The following is a 22,619-nucleotide window of genomic DNA, read 5'->3' as shown; positions in this document are numbered from 1 at the left end:
CCGTAAAACCATATACATTAAGAACATTAAAATCCCTGTCTAAAAAGGTCAGATTTACTAAAAGTGCCCGGCCTTGCCTCACCACAGTGCTGCCCTTCACCAAGATGTTAGGATTATTAATTAAAACCGCAACTCCGTCGTTTTTGTTAAAATTTGATCCGCTCCATATGGAGGCTCCTGCGGACCATAGCTCTTCCATTTTTGTGTACCTAGTTAAAAAGGGCAGAGAACACTCTTGTAATAAAAACAAATCTGACTTAAAAGATTTTAAAAAGGACAAAATACTCTGTGCTCTAATGGTGGACCTCACACTTCTGACATTGATAGTAGAGATGGTGAGGGCCATGAGCAGTAGGGTTAAAAAGGTATGAGGCATTTAAAACAGAAGACAAGAAAAAGACTACAAAAATATGATTAAAATCATGTTACATCTTGTAGCATTTGTCTTTCCTTTTCCCCAGATGAGCTGAGGTCTGGAGGGCAAATGCCTGTCGCTTCAGAGGCCACAGAGGGAACCTCTTGTGGCTCCTTTGGCGATGATGCTGTTAGCTTAATGTGCAAAAAGGAAACCTCATTTGGGGACTCTAGGGGCCACATGCGCTCCAGATCTACCGAATCGGAACTATCGAGCTTATATGCTGCCCTAGATTTTTTCTCCTCCATTACAATCAGAGGAGACCCCGCAGGTCTTTTTTGCACCTGAGCATTAGGGAGTGAACACTCTGTCTCACTCCCGGTGGATTCTTCCACCCCATCCGAAACTGTTACCAGTGATTCTTCCTCACTTTCCTTTCCTTCCATTACCATTTCCTGTTCCGTTGCCTCCGCCCCTGTGGCCGCCCCACTTCCTCCTTCCTGCCCAATCCCTGAGGCCGGCTGGGAATTTGAAATTCCCGCCAAAACCTCAGGGACCGCCTCCTCTCTCCTTTGTTCCTTCGTTTGTTGCCCATGTGGGGCGGCCATTTTTAGCTTGTTGGCAAAACTTTTAGGGCAGTCTCTGTAGAGATGGTTTGTTTCTCCACAAAGATTGCACCGTCTGCCATTGGTACAGTCATCAAAACTGTGACCAATTTCTCTACACTTCCCACAGATTAACTCTTGGCATGCTTCAGATAAATGACCAAACCTTCCACACTTTCTGCAGAGTTTGGGCATTCCTTGATAATGTATGTAGCCTCTGTTCTCTCCGAGCACAATCATGGAAGGCAGATGCTTCAGGCCCTGGTAGCCCCCAGCGTCTTCCCATTGTTTAATGGGAATTCGCCAGGAGCATGTCCAAATGCCATCTTCATCTAACACTTTGACAGGCTGGCCTCGAACAGTGCAAAATCTACCCAACCAAACACAAATATCATCTCCAGTCACGGTTTCATTGAACATCCTGACAATCACAGTTTTAAGTGTGTTATCAGAAAGTTTCTCAACAGTGAACATGGAAAACTGGGCTTTAACTGATTCAAACCTTTGCCAAAAGTCACTAAGTAGGGAAGCGGTTTTAAAACTAACATCAAATCCTTTGTTCAAGGGCAGAGTCATCAAACAATTCAGGTCGTCACATTTAAAAGCTAAGGTCTTTTGGATCAGCTTCCTGGAAAAGTCCATACGGGACATTCCCAGGAGCTTCCCCTCACCCTGCCTGAATAAAAAACGCACGCTGTGGTGCCTCCGCACGCCGGCACGGGCAGCCGACATGATAGAGGCACCAACAGCCTAAAAACTTAAAACAACAAATACAATAATAACAAAATAAATAATTAAAAGACCTTACCTTAAAACTTGTTGGAGCCCGAAGCAGCAGAGTTCAATATACCTCCCGAAGTTGTGTGACTCAAGATATGAAGGGATCTCGAGTCAGGAAACCTCCAAGAGGCGATCGCAGTCTCAACCGTCCGACAAGATACTTGATCTTAGCCAAAAGGCCGAGAAGCGATGCTGCTAAGACGCAGCAGGGAGGAAGCCGGACACGGCGATGCCCATCTCGGCTTTGGTAAGTTTTGGGAGACCTAAAAACGCTGGGGGATGGTACCCTGATAGCACACATACATCTAGGAGACGTCTATTTGACATATGAATTTACATCTGCAAGATGTAGTTTTAAGGCTGTTTGCTCATCTGCAATACGTCTATTGGACGTCTCCTTTTAGCAGTGTTTGGAAGGTTACTTTGGAAATGTAATAGGTTACAGATTACAAGTTACCCTGTTTAAAATGTTATAGTAGTATAACTTTTTCAATTACTTTATTAAAGTAATGTAACTAATTACTTTTGAGTACTTTTAGATTACTTTTCTAAATTTGTGAAAATTAAATAATAATAAATAAAAACATATACATCAACTCAAATACAGTTATCTAATAAGCATGTGTCATTCCTGTATAATAAACTCCTGAAACATTGGTGTTTTTTTAAACTGCTGTCTCTTTGTATATGATATGATAGGTAAAATGCATGACGTGACACAGAGCAGTTCTAGAAATGATGTTTATGTGCTCATGTACTCCTATATTGAGGCGGCAGAGGCTGACAACACTGCAAGTTTCAGTAGGCCTATTTGTATTAAATGAAACTGCATGTTTTTGCCATTAATTTACAGGAAGGGCGGACTGGGAAAAACAAAAAATTCTGTTAAAATTCTGGAAATTATTAGGGCGTATGTCTCAGAACAGTCAGTGCAATTTGGGAAAGAAATCAGTGAAATCTGTATGTGGATGTGTGTAAATATTCAAATGTAATTGCCTTTGTAATCGTTAAAAATTTCATAAGTAACTTTAATTTAATTACTAATTTTTTCTTCGTAACTGTAACTAATTACAGTTACATTCATTTTGTAATTAAATTACGTAATGCTGTTACATGTAACTAGTTACTCCCCAACACTGCCTTTTAGATGTCAGATAGATGTCAATTAGATGTCTTTTAGATGTTTATGATTTAGAAGGTATATAAAACTGACATCTGAAAGGCGTATGTCAGACGTTTGTAGATGGCAGATGCTTTCCAGATCAACAGTTCTTTAACAGACATCTTGCAGACGTAAGTGTGCTATCTGGGTAGTACCCTCCCCTGTCTACAACGTCACCGGGCCTCGTCCCGATCGGCCTGACGGAAAGTACGGCATGGCTCGTAACTCCCAAACGGTTGGTCGCAGAGCCACGTGCCTTATGTCACCGGAATCCTTGGCTCGAGCCGAAACGAGACGCAGGTCTCAGATTGGCCCGTCGCTCTGACGAAATTTTCGGGTATTTTGGATTTTGTCGAAAACCTTCTTTTGCAACCTGGCGCCAGGTATTTGGCCCAGTCCCACCCAAATCAGCACAGAAAGCTTCTCTGGAGTCTGACTGTCAATAATCATCCAAAAAAAGAGGACATTTCCATTCACCTTGGCGAGGGGACCTCAAAACGTGCTAAGGTGGCGTGTCCGAGGTGGCTCGAATGGCTATAACTCCAGGAAGGAGTGAGATCCCTTCACCCAAATCGGCACACCTGTGCAGGGGCTCAGTCCGAGGCCAGGTGAAAAAGGGCGCGGCGACAGGCCACTAGGTGTCGCTGTAAGCGACAACAAAATTAATACGAATCGAAAAAAAGGACAACCAAACAACATGGAGACAGTTACAGCTAGGCTGCAGTCAGTCCAATCTACTTTCAAAGTAAGGTCTGCGCTATGTTCGAACTAAACTACCCACCAGGGTCCGATTTTTCAAGAGCGCAAGTGACTTTGTTTCACAGGCGCACAACACATATCTCGCATGTGACAGAACTCCCCATTCTGAAAGGAAAATAAATAAAAAACTGTAAAAACCTCTTCTGCTTTGTTTCACCAACAATTTCAGGGGAGAGCGCGAACGCAGTCCCCCACTACCATAAATTATGCAGTCGAGATTCCCGCATTTGGGGAATTCGCAGGGGTCAGCATGGCCGGAGTGCAATGGACAAGCCTCGCCCTGGGTGAACCGCCTTCTTGATCATGGTGTCTCCCCTGCCAGGTAAGTATGAAGGCCCAGGCGGTCAGCCAGAGGTGTGATTTGCATCTCTACCATCCTCACCAACGGTTAGCCCTCCGCCCCCCCTCCAGGAAAGGAAGGACGGGTGCCTTCCGTTACTGGCCTGGAAACTGCCAAGCTCATGGGCCGGTGCTTCCCAACGCCAGTTTTAGATGACTCTCTTTAAACAAACACACCTGATTCGATGCGTCACCTCGTCTGTGAAAGACTTCAAGACCTCAGGTGGGTGCATCGTTAGTGGAAGAGTCCAAGACCCCAGGTGGACACATCAGGAAAAAAGTTTGCAATAAACCACAGCATCTGCAATGGCAGCTCTCATTCCTTGTTCTGCTATTCGACACAATAAATGGCAATCCCCAAAAAGGGAAAGCACACCGTTCCTGGAGACACTGCAATACCAGGCCGATGCATGGAGTGGACGGAGCAAGCCCCGGCTCCAGCTCCGTGATCTAAAAATCCATTTAATATGTAGTCCCCGGACGGGGGACGTATCAGATATTAAACTGATAAGAACAGATACTACACTTGATCTTAGCCAAAAGGCCGAGAAGCGATGCTGCTAAGACGCAGCAGGGAGGAAGCCGGACACGGCGATGCCCATCTCGGCTTTGGTAAGTTTTGGGAGACCTAAAAACGCTGGGGGATGGTACCCTGATAGCACACATACATCTAGGAGACGTCTATTTGACATATGAATTTACATCTGCAAGATGTAGTTTTAAGGCTGTTTGCTCATCTGCAATACGTCTATTGGACGTCTCCTTTTAGCAGTGTTTGGAAGGTTACTTTGGAAATGTAATAGGTTACAGATTACAAGTTACCCTGTTTAAAATGTTATAGTAGTATAACTTTTTCAATTACTTTATTAAAGTAATGTAACTAATTACTTTTGAGTACTTTTAGATTACTTTTCTAAATTTGTGAAAATTAAATAATAATAAATAAAAACATATACATCAACTCAAATACAGTTATCTAATAAGCATGTGTCATTCCTGTATAATAAACTCCTGAAACATTGGTGTTTTTTTAAACTGCTGTCTCTTTGTATATGATATGATAGGTAAAATGCATGACGTGACACAGAGCAGTTCTAGAAATGATGTTTATGTGCTCATGTACTCCTATATTGAGGCGGCAGAGGCTGACAACACTGCAAGCTTCAGTAGGCCTATTTGTATTAAATGAAACTGCATGTTTTTGCCATTAATTTACAGGAAGGGCGGACTGGGAAAAACAAAAAATTCTGTTAAAATTCTGGAAATTATTAGGGCGTATGTCTCAGAACAGTCAGTGCAATTTGGGAAAGAAATCAGTGAAATCTGTATGTGGATGTGTGTAAATATTCAAATGTAATTGCCTTTGTAATCGTTAAAAATTTCATAAGTAACTTTAATTTAATTACTAATTTTTTCTTCGTAACTGTAACTAATTACAGTTACATTCATTTTGTAATTAAATTACGTAATGCTGTTACATGTAACTAGTTACTCCCCAACACTGCCTTTTAGATGTCAGATAGATGTCAATTAGATGTCTTTTAGATGTTTATGATTTAGAAGGTATATAAAACTGACATCTGAAAGGCGTATGTCAGACGTTTGTAGATGGCAGATGCTTTCCAGATCAACAGTTCTTTAACAGACATCTTGCAGACGTAAGTGTGCTATCTGGGTAGTACCCTCCCCTGTCTACAACGTCACCGGGCCTCGTCCCGATCGGCCTGACGGAAAGTACGGCATGGCTCGTAACTCCCAAACGGTTGGTCGCAGAGCCACGTGCCTTATGTCACCGGAATCCTTGGCTCGAGCCGAACGAGACGCAGGTCTCAGATTGGCCCGTCGCTCTGACGAAATTTTCGGGTATTTTGGATTTTGTCGAAAACCTTCTTTTGCAACCTGGCGCCAGGTATTTGGCCCAGTCCCACCCAAATCAGCACAGAAAGCTTCTCTGGAGTCTGAGTGTCAATAATCATCCAAAAAAAGAGGACATTTCCATTCACCTTGGCGAGGGGACCTCAAAACGTGCTAAGGTGGCGTGTCCGAGGTGGCTCGAATGGCTATAACTCCAGGAAGGAGTGAGATCCCTTCACCCAAATCGGCACACCTGTGCAGGGGCTCAGTCCGAGGCCAGGTGAAAAAGGGCGCGGCGACAGGCCACTAGGTGGCGGCGTAAGCTGAAAAATAGGGAAAAAGTAATGTAAAAGGACAATCAAACAAAGATGAAAACACCTGCAACACTGCGGGATGGTAGTACCCTCCCCTTTCTGCAACGTCACCGGGCCTTGTCCCGATCGGCCTGACGGTGGAACTGCAGCGACGGAAAGTACGGCATCGCTCGTAACTCCCAAACGGTTGGTCGCAGAGCCACGTGCCTTGTGTCATCGGAATCCTTGGCTCGAGCCGAACGAAACGCAGGTCTCAGATTGGCCCGTCGCTCTGACGAAATTTTCGGGTATTTTGGATTTTGTCGAAAACCTTCTTTTGCAACCTGGCGCCAGGTATTTGGCCCAGTCCCACCCAAATCAGCACAGAAAGCTTCTCTGGAGTCTGACTGTCAATAATCATCCAAAAAAATAGGAAATTTCCATTCACCTTGGCGAGGGGACCTCAAAGCGTGCTAAGGTGGCGTGTCCGAGGTGGCTCGAATGGCTATAACTCCAGGAAGGAGTGAGATCCCTTCACCCAAATCGGCACACCTGTGCAGGGGCTCAGTCCGAGGCCAGGTGAAAAAGGGCGCGGCGACAGGCCACTAGGTGTCGCTGTAAGCGACAACAAAATTAATACGAATCGAAAAAAAGGACAACCAAACAACATGGAGACAGTTACAGCTAGGCTGCAGTCAGTCCAATCTACTTTCAAAGTAAGGTCTGCGCTATGTTCGAACTAAACTACCCACCAGGGTCCGATTTTTCAAGAGCGCAAGTGACTTTGTTTCACAGGCGCACAACACATATCTCGCATGTGACAGAACTCCCCATTCTGAAAGGAAAATAAATAAAAAACTGTAAAAACCTCTTCTGCTTTGTTTCACCAACAATTTCAGGGGAGAGCGCGAACGCAGTCCCCCACTACCATAAATTATGCAGTCGAGATTCCCGCATTTGGGGAATTCGCAGGGGTCAGCATGGCCGGAGTGCAATGGACAAGCCTCGCCCTGGGTGAACCGCCTTCTTGATCATGGTGTCTCCCCTGCCAGGTAAGTATGAAGGCCCAGGCGGTCAGCCAGAGGTGTGATTTGCATCTCTACCATCCTCACCAACGGTTAGCCCTCCGCCCCCCCTCCAGGAAAGGAAGGACGGGTGCCTTCCGTTACTGGCCTGGAAACTGCCAAGCTCATGGGCCGGTGCTTCCCAACGCCAGTTTTAGATGACTCTCTTTAAACAAACACACCTGATTCGATGCGTCACCTCGTCTGTGAAAGACTTCAAGACCTCAGGTGGGTGCATCGTTAGTGGAAGAGTCCAAGACCCCAGGTGGACACATCAGGAAAAAAGTTTGCAATAAACCACAGCATCTGCAATGGCAGCTCTCATTCCTTGTTCTGCTATTCGACACAATAAATGGCAATCCCCAAAAAGGGAAAGCACACCGTTCCTGGAGACACTGCAATACCAGGCCGATGCATGGAGTGGACGGAGCAAGCCCCGGCTCCAGCTCCGTGATCTAAAAATCCATTTAATATGTAGTCCCCGGACGGGGGACGTATCAGATATTAAACTGATAAGAACAGATTTTTTCTTTCGAAAAAGTTTTATTGTCACCATTTACATTTTTTCCATTTGCATTTTTTCTTTTTCACACAACATTTTCTTTTTAATCACACATTAAAACAAGCAATATAATATATAATAAATACACATGGTAAAATGAAAGAAACAATCATTGTTAAAAAGCATTTGATTAAAACCACAGTGTTTTGCTTGTTTTTAAAAGTCCATTATTGAGGTGTGTTTAAAAGGTGCGGTCAGTTCCAAAAGTAAAATACAAATTTTAAAAAAAGCAAACAAGCCTCGTATATATATATGTTAATAAAACCTCTTTCATGATAAAACAATAAAAAACACCAATTAAAAATCATCTATTGTGCAAGACCGGGGGTGAGTCCTTATCAAGTGGGTCATCACCCCACTCTCCAGAACAGGGACATGAGATGCTACTTTATGGACTCAGCGGAGATCCCCTCTCCTCCGGCCCGCTGGCCCGCTGTTCCCGTAGCCAGAGTGGTGAGGGTGCATCTACGGGCGGCCAGGGTCGGTGCCTGCCGGGACCCTCTCCGTGCGACCCCGGCCCCCCCGTCCGAATATCGTCGTCCGGTACCCCTGCAGCATTGATGTTACCTTTAGCTCGCATGCATGGAGGGTTACCGTAACGCGCTTCCCCACCAGCAGGTTTCTGGTGGCCCAGATGGCATCCTTGATGACGTTGAGGGTGAGCCAGAGCGAGGTAAATTTCTGTGCCGTCAAGTCCTTCAAGCCCCGGCCCACCCCAAGGATGGCGAGCTGGTACCCGAACTGGGCCCCACCCGCTGGTAGGCACGGGAAATACAGGGGGCCGGTCTTGGCCCACAGGTCCCGCGCAGTGCTGCACTCCCAGAGCAGGTGGTGGACGGTCTCCGGGGAATTGCAGCCGGACCGCGGGCAGATGGGGTTCTTGGCCATGCCTCTGGAGTGCATAACCGCCCTGACCGGGAGGATCTCATGAGCCACCATCCACGATAAGTCCTTGTGCCTGTTCTGGAGAGCGGGGTGAGCCGCGTTCCGCCAAACCTGTTTGGCCTCACTTGGTGTGAGGCCCGGAACTGGACTCACCGGTTCCCGGTCCTGCACAACAGAGATGAGAGACTTGTGTTGAGTTAAAATGGTGACATCTTCACTCTCTAAAAGGTATTTCTTTAAAAACTTTTTTATAAAACTGTACTCTTTGGGCAAGTTAAAAGACACTGGGGTTTTCAAGTCCACTGGTAAAATTTTCAGTGTTCGTAGGTAAGACCCCATCCAAAATCGCGCCATTGCAGCCGTCTTGTTTTCTTTGGATGGGGTCGTGGCATAACTAATGTGCAGGGCGGTGAAGCGGCTGCCTAAAAACAGGTGGGGGTCTGGGAGGCCTTTTCCACCGTTCTCCGGCCTTTTCTTGATGGTCTCCCTCTTCAGGCGCTCCCACTTGGACCCCCACAGGAAGTAAAACACCGCCCTCTCCAGTTTCCCCAGGAACCACCGAGGGGGGCTAAAAACAGAACAGACAAGTAAAATCAGAGGTAAAATCACAGATTTAAAAATTAAAACCTTGCCTTCCATCGTCATCTGTCTTAGTCCCCAAAACCCCAGTCTTTTCCTAACTTTCCCTAACAAGTCAGTCCAGTTTTCCCGTCCACCCCCGTCTTTATCAAATTTAACGCCTAAAATCTTAAAATCGTTGTCTTTAAAAACCAAATCAAGTCCTCCTGTGTCCACGTCTCCCCACGGCCCGAAGAGCTGGGCCTCGGACTTGTTTCTATTGAGTTTGGCGCCCGAGGCCCGACCGTACCAGTCAGTCAAGTCCAGTGCTCTTCGTATTGATAAAACGTCTGTGGCTAAAAGAGTTACGTCGTCCATATATAAAACACAGGTCGCCGTCAGTCCCCCCGTCCCAGGAACGTCCAGTCCTTTGATCCATTTGTCCCTTCTCAAGATCTGTGCCAGTGGCTCGATGCAAGCCACATACAGAAGAGGAGATAAAGGACATCCCTGACGGACACCACTGTGTATGTTCACAGCTTTGGAAAGATGCCCATTTATTAGAATTTTGCTGACTATTCCCTTGTACAGCAGTCCCACCCAGGCTATAAACCTCTTTGGAAACCCCATTTTCTCCAGAACCTGGAAGAGGTACTGGTGCGAGACTCGATCAAATGCTTTTTCAAAATCTAAATTTAGGACTACTAGCCGAATATTTCTGTCTCTCGCGTAACAGATGGCGTCTCTAATCAGCACTAGGTTGTCTGTTATCTTTCTTCCGGGCACAGAACAAGCTTGATCCGGGTGAATCACGTCCTCTAAAACAGTTGACATGCGTGTTGCTAAAACTTTGCTAAAAAGTTTATAATCGAAATTTAAAAGTGTTATGGGTCTCCAGTTTTTTAAGTCAGTCCGGTCACCTTTTTTGTGAAGTAAAGAAACTATCCCTATTCTAAAACTGTCTGGAAGTCTGTCGAGGGTCTCAAACTCTTTAAAAACTGTCAAAAGCTCTTGTCCTAAAATGTCCCAAAATGTTAGATAAAACTCCAGGGGAAGTCCATCCACTCCTGGGGACTTCCCCTTTTTAAAACCTCCAAGAGCTTTTTGGGTTTCTAAAATGTTCAAATCTTGGGCTAAAATCTCATTTTGACAGTCGACCCTTTTCTCAACAAAATTTAAAACTTCTTTTACGGTGTCTGAGTGTACCTTTTTAAAACTATATAAAGCCCCATAAAATTTTTCCACATCCTCTAAAATCTCTTTTGTTGTGTTAACCTCCCTATCCCCTGTTTTAACCCTGGTTAACCCCCCACCCCTTGTTATTATTTTCTTAAAAAAATATCTGGTACACTTTTCCCCTTCTTCAATTTCTCTCTCTTTGCTTCTTAAAAGGACCCCTTTACTTTCTATATTGGCTAAAACTGACATTTCCTTTTTTACATCCTGGATTTCATTGTTAAAATCAAAACCATTATTTAAAAGATTAAAATACCTTTGTAGTCTTTTTTGCAACCCCAACATGCATTTCTTTTCCCTACTCTTCTTTTCTTTCCCTATCTTTCTAAAAAACTGTCTCGTCCGGTCCTTTACCATCTCCCACCACTGTGCACGTGTATCATAAAAGTCTTGGAGGGTCTGCCATTGGCTGAACTGTTCCCTATATTCTAAAATTACATTCTTGTCTTCCAACAGGGAACAGTTCAGCTTCCACAGCCCTCCCCCTACCGTCACACCCATGGGCAGTGAAAGGGTGCAAGACAGCATCATGTGATCAGAGAAAAAAAGGGGGGTTAATGTAGCATCGGTTGGCGGGCAGTCCCTTGTAAACACGTAGTCGATTCGAGAGGCTTTGGTACCATCACCACTGAACCAGGTGAAGCCCTCCTCTCTTTGATGCAAAATTTTAAAACAGTCGACTAAATTAAAATCTCTGACTAAACCCTGCAATAAAACCGACGTTTTGTCCACTCTGAAATCCTCCCCTACCCTTTTCCTGTCTGTTTTAGATAAAACACAATTAAAATCCCCTGCTACCATTAGGGGAGCCCTACCTAGCATGTGGGGTTGCAAGTCTTCTAAAAGCTCATATCTTTCGTTCTTTTCCGTAAAACCATATACATTAAGAACATTAAAATCCCTGTCTAAAAAGGTCAGATTTACTAAAAGTGCCCGGCCTTGCCTCACCACAGTGCTGCCCTTCACCAAGATGTTAGGATTATTAATTAAAACCGCAACTCCGTCGTTTTTGTTAAAATTTGATCCGCTCCATATGGAGGCTCCTGCGGACCATAGCTCTTCCATTTTTGTGTACCTAGTTAAAAAGGGCAGAGAACACTCTTGTAATAAAAACAAATCTGACTTAAAAGATTTTAAAAGGGACAAAATACTCTGTGCTCTAATGGTGGACCTCACACTTCTGACATTGATAGTAGAGATGGTGAGGGCCATGAGCAGTAGGGTTAAAAAGGTATGAGGCATTTAAAACAGAAGACAATAAAAAGACTACAAAAATATGATTAAAATCATGTTACATCTTGTAGCATTTGTCTTTCCTTTTCCCCAGATGAGCTGAGGTCAGGAGGGCAAATGCCTGTCGCTTCAGAGGCCACAGAGGGAACCTCTTGTGGCTCCTTTGGCGATGATGCTGTTAGCTTAATGTGCAAAAAGGAAACCTCATTAGGGGACTCTAGGGGCCACATGCGCTCCAGATCTACCGAGTCGGAACTATCGAGCTTATATGCTGCCCTAGATTTTTTCTCCTCCGTTACAATCAGAGGAGACCCCGCAGGTCTTTTTTGCACCTGAGCATTAGGGAGTGAACACTCTGTCTCACTCCCGGTGGATTCTTCCACCCCATCCGAAACTGTTACCAGTGATTCTTCCTCACTTTCCTCCCCTTCCATTACCACTTCCTGTTCCGTTGCCTCCGCCCCTGTGGCCGCCCCACTTCCTCCTTCCTGCCCAATCCCTGAGGCCGGCTGGGAATTTGAAATTCCCGCCAAAACCTCAGGGACCGCCTCCTCTCTCCTTTGTTCCTTCGTTTGTTGCCCATGTGGGGCGGCCATTTTTAGCTTGTTGGCAAAACTTTTAGGGCAGTCTCTGTAGAGATGGTTTGTTTCTCCACAAAGATTGCACCGTCTGCCATTGGTACAGTCATCAAAACTGTGACCAATTTCTCTACACTTCCCACAGATTAACTCTTGGCATGCTTCAGCTAGATGACCAAACCTTCCACACTTTCTGCAGAGTTTGGGCATTCCTTGATAATGTATGTAGCCTCTGTTCTCTCCGAGCACAATCATGGAAGGCAGATGTTTCAGGCCCTGGTAGCCCCCAGCGTCTTCCCATTGTTTAATGGGAATTCGCCAGGAGCATGTCCAAATGCCATCTTCATCTAACACTTTGACAGGCTGGCCTCGAACAGTGCAAAATCTACCCAACCAAACACAAATATCATCTCCAGTCACGGTTTCATTGAACATCCTGACAATCACAGTTTTAAGTGTGTTATCAGAAAGTTTCTCAACAGTGAACATGGAGAACTGGGCTTTAACTGATTCAAACCTTTGCCAAAAGTCATTAAGTAGGGAAGCGGTTTTAAAACTAACATCAAATCCTTTGTTCAAGGGCAGAGTCATCAAACAATTCAGGTCATCACATTTAAAAGCTAGGGTCTTTTGGATCAGCTTCCTGGAAAAGTCCATACGGGACATTCCCAGGAGCTTCCCCTCACCCTGCCTGAATAAAAAACGCACGCTGTGGTGCCTCCGCACGCCGGCACGGGCAGCCGACATGATGGAGGCACCAACAGCCTAAAAACTTAAAACAACTATAAATACAACAATAAATAACAAAATAAATAATTAAAAGACCTCACCTTAAAACTTGTTGGAGCCCGAAGCAGCAGAGTTCAATATACCTCTCGAAGTTGTGTGACTCAAGATATGAAACGATCTCGAGTCAGGAAACCTCCAAGAGGCGATCGCAGTCTCAACCGTCCGACAAGATACTTGATCTTAGCCAAAAGGCCGAGAAGCGATGCTGCTAAGACGCAGCAGGGAGGAAGCCGGACACGGCGATGCCCATCTCGGCTTTGGTAAGTTTTGGGAGACCTAAAAACGCTGGGGGATGGTACCCTGATAGCACACATACATCTAGGAGACGTCTATTTGACATATGAATTTACATCTGCAAGATGTAGTTTTAAGGCTGTTTGCTCATCTGCAATACGTCTATTGGACGTCTCCTTTTAGCAGTGTTTGGAAGGTTACTTTGGAAATGTAATAGGTTACAGATTACAAGTTACCCTGTTTAAAATGTTATAGTAGTATAACTTTTTCAATTACTTTATTAAAGTAATGTAACTAATTACTTTTGAGTACTTTTAGATTACTTTTCTAAATTTGTGAAAATTAAATAATAATAAATAAAAACATATACATCAACTCAAATACAGTTATCTAATAAGCATGTGTCATTCCTGTATAATAAACTCCTGAAACATTGGTGTTTTTTTAAACTGCTGTCTCTTTGTATATGATATGATAGGTAAAATGCATGACGTGACACAGAGCAGTTCTAGAAATGATGTTTATGTGCTCATGTACTCCTATATTGAGGCGGCAGAGGCTGACAACACTGCAAGCTTCAGTAGGCCTATTTGTATTAAATGAAACTGCATGTTTTTGCCATTAATTTACAGGAAGGGCGGACTGGGAAAAACAAAAAATTCTGTTAAAATTCTGGAAATTATTAGGGCGTATGTCTCAGAACAGTCAGTGCAATTTGGGAAAGAAATCAGTGAAATCTGTATGTGGATGTGTGTAAATATTCAAATGTAATTGCCTTTGTAATCGTTAAAAATTTCATAAGTAACTTTAATTTAATTACTAATTTTTTCTTCGTAACTGTAACTAATTACAGTCACATTCATTTTGTAATTAAATTACGTAATGCTGTTACATGTAACTAGTTACTCCCCAACACTGCCTTTTAGATGTCAGATAGATGTCAATTAGATGTCTTTTAGATGTTTATGATTTAGAAGGTATATAAAACTGACATCTGAAAGGCGTATGTCAGACGTTTGTAGATGGCAGATGCTTTCCAGATCAACAGTTCTTTAACAGACATCTTGCAGACGTAAGTGTGCTATCTGGGTAGTACCCTCCCCTGTCTACAACGTCACCGGGCCTCGTCCCGATCGGCCTGACGGAAAGTACGGCATGGCTCGTAACTCCCAAACGGTTGGTCGCAGAGCCACGTGCCTTATGACACCGGAATCCTTGGCTCGAGCCGAACGAGACGCAGGTCTCAGATTGGCCCGTCGCTCTGACGAAATTTTCGGGTATTTTGGATTTTGTCGAAAACCTTCTTTTGCAACCTGGCGCCAGGTATTTGGCCCAGTCCCACCCAAATCAGCACAGAAAGCTTCTCTGGAGTCTGAGTGTCAATAATCATCCAAAAATAGAGGAAATTTCCATTCACCTTGGCGAGGGGACCTCAAAGCGTGCTAAGGTGGCGTGTCCGAGGTGGCTCGAATGGCTATAACTCCAGGAAGGAGTGAGATCCCTTCACCCAAATCGGCACACCTGTGCAGGGGCTCAGTCCGAGGCCAGGTGAAAAAGGGCGCGGCGACAGGCCACTAGGTGTCGCTGTAAGCGACAACAAAATTAATACGAATCGAAAAAAAGGACAACCAAACAACATGGAGACAGTTACAGCTAGGCTGCAGTCAGTCCAATCTACTTTCAAAGTAAGGTCTGCGCTATGTTCGAACTAAACTACCCACCAGGGTCCGATTTTTCAAGAGCGCAAGTGACTTTGTTTCACAGGCGCACAACACAAATCTCGCATGTGACAGAACTCCCCATTCTGAAAGGAAAATAAATAAAAAACTGTAAAAACCTCTTCTGCTTTGTTTCACCAACAATTTCAGGGGAGAGCGCGAACGCAGTTCCCCTACTACCATAAATTATGCAGTCGAGATTCCCGCATTTGGGGAATTCGCAGGGGTCAGCATGGCCGGAGTGCAATGGACAAGCCTCGCCCTGGGTGAACCGCCTTCTTGATCATGGTGTCACCCCTGCCAGGTAAGTATGAAGGCCCAGGCGGTCAGCCAGAGGTGTGATTTGCATCTCTACCATCCTCACCAACGGTTAGCCCTCCGCCCCCCCTCCAGGAAAGGAAGGACGGGTGCCTTCCGTTACTGGCCTGGAAACTGCCAAGCTCATGGGCCGGTGCTTCCCAACGCCAGTTTTAGATGACTCTCTTTAAACAAACACACCTGATTCGATGCGTCACCTCGTCTGTGAAAGACTTCAAGACCTCAGGTGGGTGCATCGTTAGTGGAAGAGTCCAAGACCCCAGGTGGACACATCAGGAAAAAAGTTTGCAATAAACCACAGCATCTGCAACGGCAGCTCTCATTCCTTGTTCTGCTATTCGACACAATAAATGGCAATCCCCAAAAAGGGAAAGCACACCGTTCCTGGAGACACTGCAATACCAGGCCGATGCATGGAGTGGACGGAGCAAGCCCCGGCTCCAGCTCCGTGATCTAAAAATCCATTTAATATGTAGTCCCCGGATGGGGGACGTATCAGATATTAAACTGATAAGAACAGATTTTTTTTTTCTTTTGAAAATTTTTATTGTCACAATACATTTTGGTTACATGCACACATTTGTTTTGTTAAAACACATTATACAATGGTTGTTGTTGTTGTTTTTGTTGTTGTTGTTTAATGCACAGGATAATTTTTAAATTAATTAATACACAAATAAAAACATTTTGTATTGAGTGTGTTTTTTGTTGTTGTTGTGTGTCTGTAGTGCTAGAGAAAATAAAAAATAAAAAACAGTGTTATTAAAATCAAAAGACAGGTTTAAAAACGTTCTCTTCTGTTGTGCAAAAACGGGTATGTCCTTTAAAGAAAAAAGATTAAACCATCAGCTCAGTTCCTCAAAACCAGTCCCAGAGGCCTGACCCTTCTGGGCCCAGAGGAGATCCTCTTAAACCGAGGCACCGCTGTCCCACTTCAGGTGTTTGGGGGCATCTACGGGCAGTCAGGGCTCGTGGCTATGGGGACCTTTCCCGTGTAGCTCTGACCCTCCACATCCGAATGGCGACATGCGGTGTACTCCTGCAGCCTTGATTTGGCTAGCTGGATGGTGGCGTGCAGGGACCCCTGCATGCGCTTCCCTACCAGTAGGTTTCTGGAGGTCCATATGGCGTCTTGGATGCAGAGGATGGTAAGCCATAGCTTAGGGGGTGTTTTTGCTGGCATTTGTTTTTGGCTCACCCCTCCTCTCCCCATTGGGTAGTCTGGGACCCCCCCTACTGGTAGGTACGGGAATTGCTGGGGGCCAGCTGTCGCCCACAGGTCCCTCACAGCGCTGCACTCCCATAAGGCGTGCCTCACGGTCTCGGGGGCGCCACATCCGGACCGCGGGCAGATGGGGTTCTTTGACATGCCTCGGGAGTGCATCACGGCCCTGACCGGGAGGATCTCATGGGCAACCATCCAAGCCAGGTCTCGGTGTCGGTTGTGAAGAGCTGAGTGGGACACATTCCGCCAAACGTTTTGGGCTTCACCTAGAGTGAGCCCGCGTACTGGACACACTTGTTCCCGTTCCTGCACAAGAGAGAGTATAGAGCGATGATTGGTTAAAACAGTCACACTTTCTTTTTCCAAATTAAATTTCTTTAAAAAGTTCTTTATGTGTGTGTATGCTGGGGGTTGGTCAAAGGCAACTGGCATTGTCAAGTCTGTCTGTACAATATTTTGGGTTCTTAAGTAGGACCCCATCCAAAACCGGGTCATGGCTCCTGTTTTGTCTTGTTTGGATGGGGTCCGGGCATATTTTATATGTAGTGCAGTATAAAAAGCTCCTAAAAACAAGTAGGGGTCTGGCACTCCTTTTCCTCCATTTTGGGGTGCTTTCTTCATGGTTGCTCTTTTGAGTCGCTCCCACTTAGACCCCCATAAAAAATAAAACATTGCACGTTCCAGAGATACAAGAAAGAGTCTGGGGGGAAAGAAAACAGAACACAGCAATAAAAACAGGGGTAAAATCACAGCTTTTATGATTAAAACCTTTCCTTCAAATGTCAAACGTCTCAGTCCCCAGAAACCTAGTTTTTTCCGCACTTTAACCATCACGTCATGCCAATTTCCACTCCCTCCCCCGTCTCTGTCAAACTTAAAACCCAGTATTTTTAACTCTGTCCTTTTAACAGTAGTGTCCAGTCCAGCGAGCTCACTAGGTTTCCAGGGACCGTAAAACTGTGCTTGTGTTTTATCTCGGTTCAGTCTGGCTCCCGATGCTTTCCCAAACCAGTCTGTCAGGTCCATAGTCCTCTGTGTTGATAAAACGTCAGTACATAAAAGGTTGACATCATCCATATATAAAACAGTCTTTGCAGTCAGTCCTCCAGTCCCGGGTATAGTCAGTCCACTGATCCATGTATCCCTTCTCAATACCTGCGCTAGGGGTTCGATGCAAGCCACATACAGGAGAGGAGATAACGGACAGCCCTGACGGACGCCGCTGCATATATTTATCGCTTTTGAGAGATTCCCGTTAACTAGGATTTTGCTGGTTATGTCTTTATACAGCAATCCCACCCAAGCTAAGAACCTCCTGGGAAACCCCATTTTTTCCAAAACTTGAAACAAGTAGTGGTGCGAGACTCGGTCGAATGCTTTTTCAAAGTCTAAATTTAAAACTATCAGCCGAATATTTCTGTCTCTCGCATAACAGATGGCGTCTCTTATCAGTACGAGGCTGTCTGTGATCTTTCTCCCAGGGACGGCGCAGGCTTGATCCGGGTGGATCAGATCTGCTAAAACTGTTGACATTCGTGTTGTTAAAAGTTTACTAAAAAGTTTACAATCAAAGTTTAAAAGGGTTATAGGACGCCAGTTTTTTAAATCTGTCTTGTCATCTTTTTTGTGTAGTAGGGTCATTATTCCTATCCTAAAACTGTCAGGGAGCTGGTCGATCTTGTCAAAGTCATTAAAAACAGCCAGTAAGTCTTGTCTTAAAATGTCCCAAAAGGTCAAATAAAATTCAAGAGGGAGTCCATCAACTCCAGGAGTTTTCCCTTTTTTGAATTTTTGAATACTTTTGTCTATCTCAGAAATGTTAAAATCCTTTGTCAGACTGGTATTTCCATTTATTGTTTTCTCTATGCTTGTTAAAATTTCGCTCAAAATGCTGTTGTCACTTGCCTTTTCTTCATAGAGTTCTTCATAAAAGCTTTCTATTACTGATAAAATATCCTTTGTGTCTGTCATTGTTTCTCTTTCTTTATTTCTTAATTTAAATATTGCTCTACCTCCATCAATAACTTTCTTAAAAAAGTATCTGCTGCATTTCTCGCCTTCCTCTATTTCCCTTTCTTTGCTCCTGAAGAGAACACCTCTACTTTTAACCTCCGCTAATTCTGACATGTCTTTCTTAACTTCCTTAATTTCTTCGTTAAAATCAAAACCCTGGCTAAGAAGATAAAAGTAACGTTGTAGCCTCTTTTGCAGTCCCACCATTCGTCTTTTTTCTTTAAATTTTTTCTTTTTCCCTGCCCATCTAAAAAAAGTCTTGGTCTTTGCCTTTACCATCTCCCACCACTGTGCTCGTGAATCATAAAAGTCTTGTAAAGTCTGCCATTGGCTGTACTGCTCCCTGTAGTATGTTGTGATCTCTGGGTCTTCCAGCAGGGAGCAGTTCAGTTTCCATATCCCTCCACCTGTCGTCACACCTGTGGGAAAAGAAAGGGTGCAAGAAAGCATAGCGTGGTCTGAAAAGAAAACGGGCATTAGTTTAGCATCCACTGGTGTAAGGTCTCGCGTAAAGATATAGTCTATACGGGAGGCTTTAGTGCCATCACCACTAAACCAGGTGAATCCTTTTTCCCCAGGATGCATGGTTCTAAAACAGTCAGTCAATTTAAAATCCTTTATAATGTTCTGTAGTAAAATTGACGTTTTATCCATTTTAAAATCCTCTCTCTCCCCTTTTCTATCATTTTTACTTAAAATGCAATTAAAATCCCCTGCTAAAATAAATGGGGTCTTTCCTAAAAGGTGGGACTGCACGTCTTCTAAAAGGTCGTTCCTTTCATTTTTATCTGTAAAAGCATACATATTTAAAATATTAAAATCATGTCCTAAGAAGGACAGATTTATTAAAAGAGCTCTCCCATCTCTCACCACTGTGCTACCCTTCACCAAGAGCTGAGGATTTTTTATTAAAATGGCTACTCCATCGGCTCTGTTAAAATTTGATCCACTCCACACAGATACATGGGGCCATTGTTCTTCCCATCTCCTATAATTGGACATAAAAGGTAAAGCACATTCTTGTAAAAGCAGGATATCGCTATTTTGGGTTTGTAAAAAGGATAAAACCATTTGAGCTCTCAACTGTGACCTCACACTTCTTACATTTAAGGTGGAGAGTGTGAGTGTCATGATAAAAACAGTTAAAAATGATAAATACAACAATTTAGAAGACATAAATAACTAAAATTTCAATTAAAAAAGATATCTGTATCTTGTGAAACCAGCTCTTCTTCTTTTCCCCTATTTGGGGAATCCGGAGATTGAAGCTGTTTCCCCCTTGAGCTAGCCTTAGGGGTTGATGTTTATATGTTGATGTTTGATGTTTTTTCTGATAAGAACAGATTTTTCTTTTGAAAAATTTTATTGTCACAATACATTTTGGTTACATGCACACATTTGTTTTGTTAAAACACATTATACAATGGTTGTTGTTGTTGTTTTTGTTGTTGTTGTTTAAAGCACAGGATAATTTTTAAATTAATTAATACACAAATAAAAACATTTTGTATTGAGTGTGTTTTTGTTGTTGTTGTGTGTCTGTAGTGCTAGAGAAAATAAAAAATAAAAAACAGTGTTATTAAAATCAAAAGACAGGTTTAAAAACGTTCTCTTCTGTTGTGCAAAAACGGGTATGTCCTTTAAAGAAAAAAGATTAAACCATCAGCTCAGTTCCTCAAAACCAGTCCCAGAGGCCTGACCCTTCTGGGCCCAGAGGAGATCCTCTTAAACCGAGGCACCGCTGTCCCACTTCAGGTGTTTGGGGGCATCTACGGGCAGTCAGGGCTCGTGGCTATGGGGACCTTTCCCGTGTAGCTCTGACCCTCCACATCCGAATGGCGACATGCGGTGTACTCCTGCAGCCTTGATTTGGCTAGCTGGATGGTGGCGTGCAGGGACCCCTGCATGCGCTTCCCTACCAGTAGGTTTCTGGAGGTCCATATGGCGTCTTGGATGCAGAGGATGGTAAGCCATAGCTTAGGGGGTGTTTTTGCTGGCATTTGTTTTTGGCTCACCCCTCCTCTCCCCATTGGGTAGTCTGGGACCCCCCCTACTGGTAGGTACGGGAATTGCTGGGGGCCAGCTGTCGCCCACAGGTCCCTCACAGCGCTGCACTCCCATAAGGCGTGCCTCACGGTCTCGGGGGCGCCACATCCGGACCGCGGGCAGATGGGGTTCTTTGACATGCCTCGGGAGTGCATCACGGCCCTGACCGGGAGGATCTCATGGGCAACCATCCAAGCCAGGTCTCGGTGTCGGTTGTGAAGAGCTGAGTGGGACACATTCCGCCAAACGTTTTGGGCTTCACCTAGAGTGAGCCCGCGTACTGGACACACTTGTTCCCGTTCCTGCACAAGAGAGAGTATAGAGCGATGATTGGTTAAAACAGTCACACTTTCTTTTTCCAAATTAAATTTCTTTAAAAAGTTCTTTATGTGTGTGTATGCTGGGGGTTGGTCAAAGGCAACTGGCATTGTCAAGTCTGTCTGTACAATATTTTGGGTTCTTAAGTAGGACCCCATCCAAAACCGGGTCATGGCTCCTGTTTTGTCTTGTTTGGATGGGGTCCGGGCATATTTTATATGTAGTGCAGTATAAAAAGCTCCTAAAAACAAGTAGGGGTCTGGCACTCCTTTTCCTCCATTTTGGGGTGCTTTCTTCATGGTTGCTCTTTTGAGTCGCTCCCACTTAGACCCCCATAAAAAATAAAACATTGCACGTTCCAGAGATACAAGAAAGAGTCTGGGGGGAAAGAAAACAGAACACAGCAATAAAAACAGGGGTAAAATCACAGCTTTTATGATTAAAACCTTTCCTTCAAATGTCAAACGTCTCAGTCCCCAGAAACCTAGTTTTTTCCGCACTTTAACCATCACGTCATGCCAATTTCCACTCCCTCCCCCGTCTCTGTCAAACTTAATACCCAGTATTTTTAACTCTGTCCTTTTAAAAGTAGTGTCCAGTCCAGCGAGCTCACTAGGTTTCCAGGGACCGTAAAACTGTGCTTGTGTTTTATCTCGGTTCAGTCTGGCTCCCGATGCTTTCCCAAACCAGTCTGTCAGGTCCATAGTCCTCTGTGTTGATAAAACGTCAGTACATAAAAGGTTGACATCATCCATATATAAAACAGTCTTTGCAGTCAGTCCTCCAGTCCCGGGTATAGTCAGTCCACTGATCCATGTATCCCTTCTCAATACCTGCGCTAGGGGTTCGATGCAAGCCACATACAGGAGAGGAGATAACGGACAGCCCTGACGGACGCCGCTGCATATATTTATCGCTTTTGAGAGATTCCCGTTAACTAGGATTTTGCTGGTTATGTCTTTATACAGCAATCCCACCCAAGCTAAGAACCTCCTGGGAAACCCCATTTTTTCCAAAACTTGAAACAAGTAGTGGTGCGAGACTCGGTCGAATGCTTTTTCAAAGTCTAAATTTAAAACTATCAGCCGAATATTTCTGTCTCTCGCATAACAGATGGCGTCTCTTATCAGTACGAGGCTGTCTGTGATCTTTCTCCCAGGGACGGCGCAGGCTTGATCCGGGTGGATCAGATCTGCTAAAACTGTTGACATTCGTGTTGTTAAGAGTTTACTAAAAAGTTTACAATCAAAGTTTAAAAGGGTTATAGGACGCCAGTTTTTTAAATCTGTCTTGTCATCTTTTTTGTGTAGTAGGGTCATTATTCCTATCCTAAAACTGTCAGGGAGCTGGTCGATCTTGTCAAAGTCATTAAAAACAGCCAGTAAGTCTTGTCTTAAAATGTCCCAAAAGGTCAAATAAAATTCAAGAGGGAGTCCATCAACTCCAGGAGTTTTCCCTTTTTTGAATTTTTGAATACTTTTGTCTATCTCAGAAATGTTAAAATCCTTTGTCAGACTGGTATTTCCATTTATTGTTTTCTCTATGCTTGTTAAAATTTCGCTCAAAATGCTGTTGTCACTTGCCTTTTCTTCATAGAGTTCTTCATAAAAGCTTTCTATTACTGATAAAATATCCTTTGTGTCTGTCATTGTTTCTCCTTCTTTATTTCTTAATTTAAATATTGCTCTACCTCCA

General features: G+C 44.2%; 4 non-coding genes and 2 pseudogenes across 4 annotated transcripts; all 6 read right to left on the bottom strand.

The window, feature by feature from the left end:
* Positions 1-3,827: 3,827 nt before the first annotated feature.
* On the bottom strand, positions 3,828-3,991 carry LOC113082927 (U1 spliceosomal RNA). Its single transcript, XR_003282984.1, has one exon. It is a non-coding gene; the product is annotated as a U1 spliceosomal RNA (small nuclear RNA).
* A 374-nt stretch (positions 3,992-4,365) lies between these two features.
* On the bottom strand, positions 4,366-4,556 carry LOC113082930 (U2 spliceosomal RNA). Its single transcript, XR_003282987.1, has one exon. It is a non-coding gene; the product is annotated as a U2 spliceosomal RNA (small nuclear RNA).
* A 2,487-nt stretch (positions 4,557-7,043) lies between these two features.
* LOC113082943 (U1 spliceosomal RNA) lies at positions 7,044-7,207 on the bottom strand. The gene has a single exon (XR_003282992.1). It is a non-coding gene; the product is annotated as a U1 spliceosomal RNA (small nuclear RNA).
* A 374-nt stretch (positions 7,208-7,581) lies between these two features.
* On the bottom strand, positions 7,582-7,756 carry LOC113082936 (uncharacterized; annotated as a pseudogene).
* A 7,395-nt stretch (positions 7,757-15,151) lies between these two features.
* LOC113082926 (U1 spliceosomal RNA) lies at positions 15,152-15,316 on the bottom strand. Its single transcript, XR_003282983.1, has one exon. It is a non-coding gene; the product is annotated as a U1 spliceosomal RNA (small nuclear RNA).
* Positions 15,317-15,690: 374 nt separating this feature from the next.
* LOC113082934 (uncharacterized) lies at positions 15,691-15,868 on the bottom strand (annotated as a pseudogene).
* Between the last annotated feature and the right edge of the window lie 6,751 nt (positions 15,869-22,619).

This window comes from Carassius auratus, unplaced genomic scaffold (genome assembly GCF_003368295.1).
Source record: "Carassius auratus strain Wakin unplaced genomic scaffold, ASM336829v1 scaf_tig00037207, whole genome shotgun sequence".
Lineage (NCBI taxonomy): Eukaryota > Metazoa > Chordata > Actinopteri > Cypriniformes > Cyprinidae > Carassius > Carassius auratus.
This window is presented reverse-complemented; position numbering and strand designations above follow the sequence as displayed.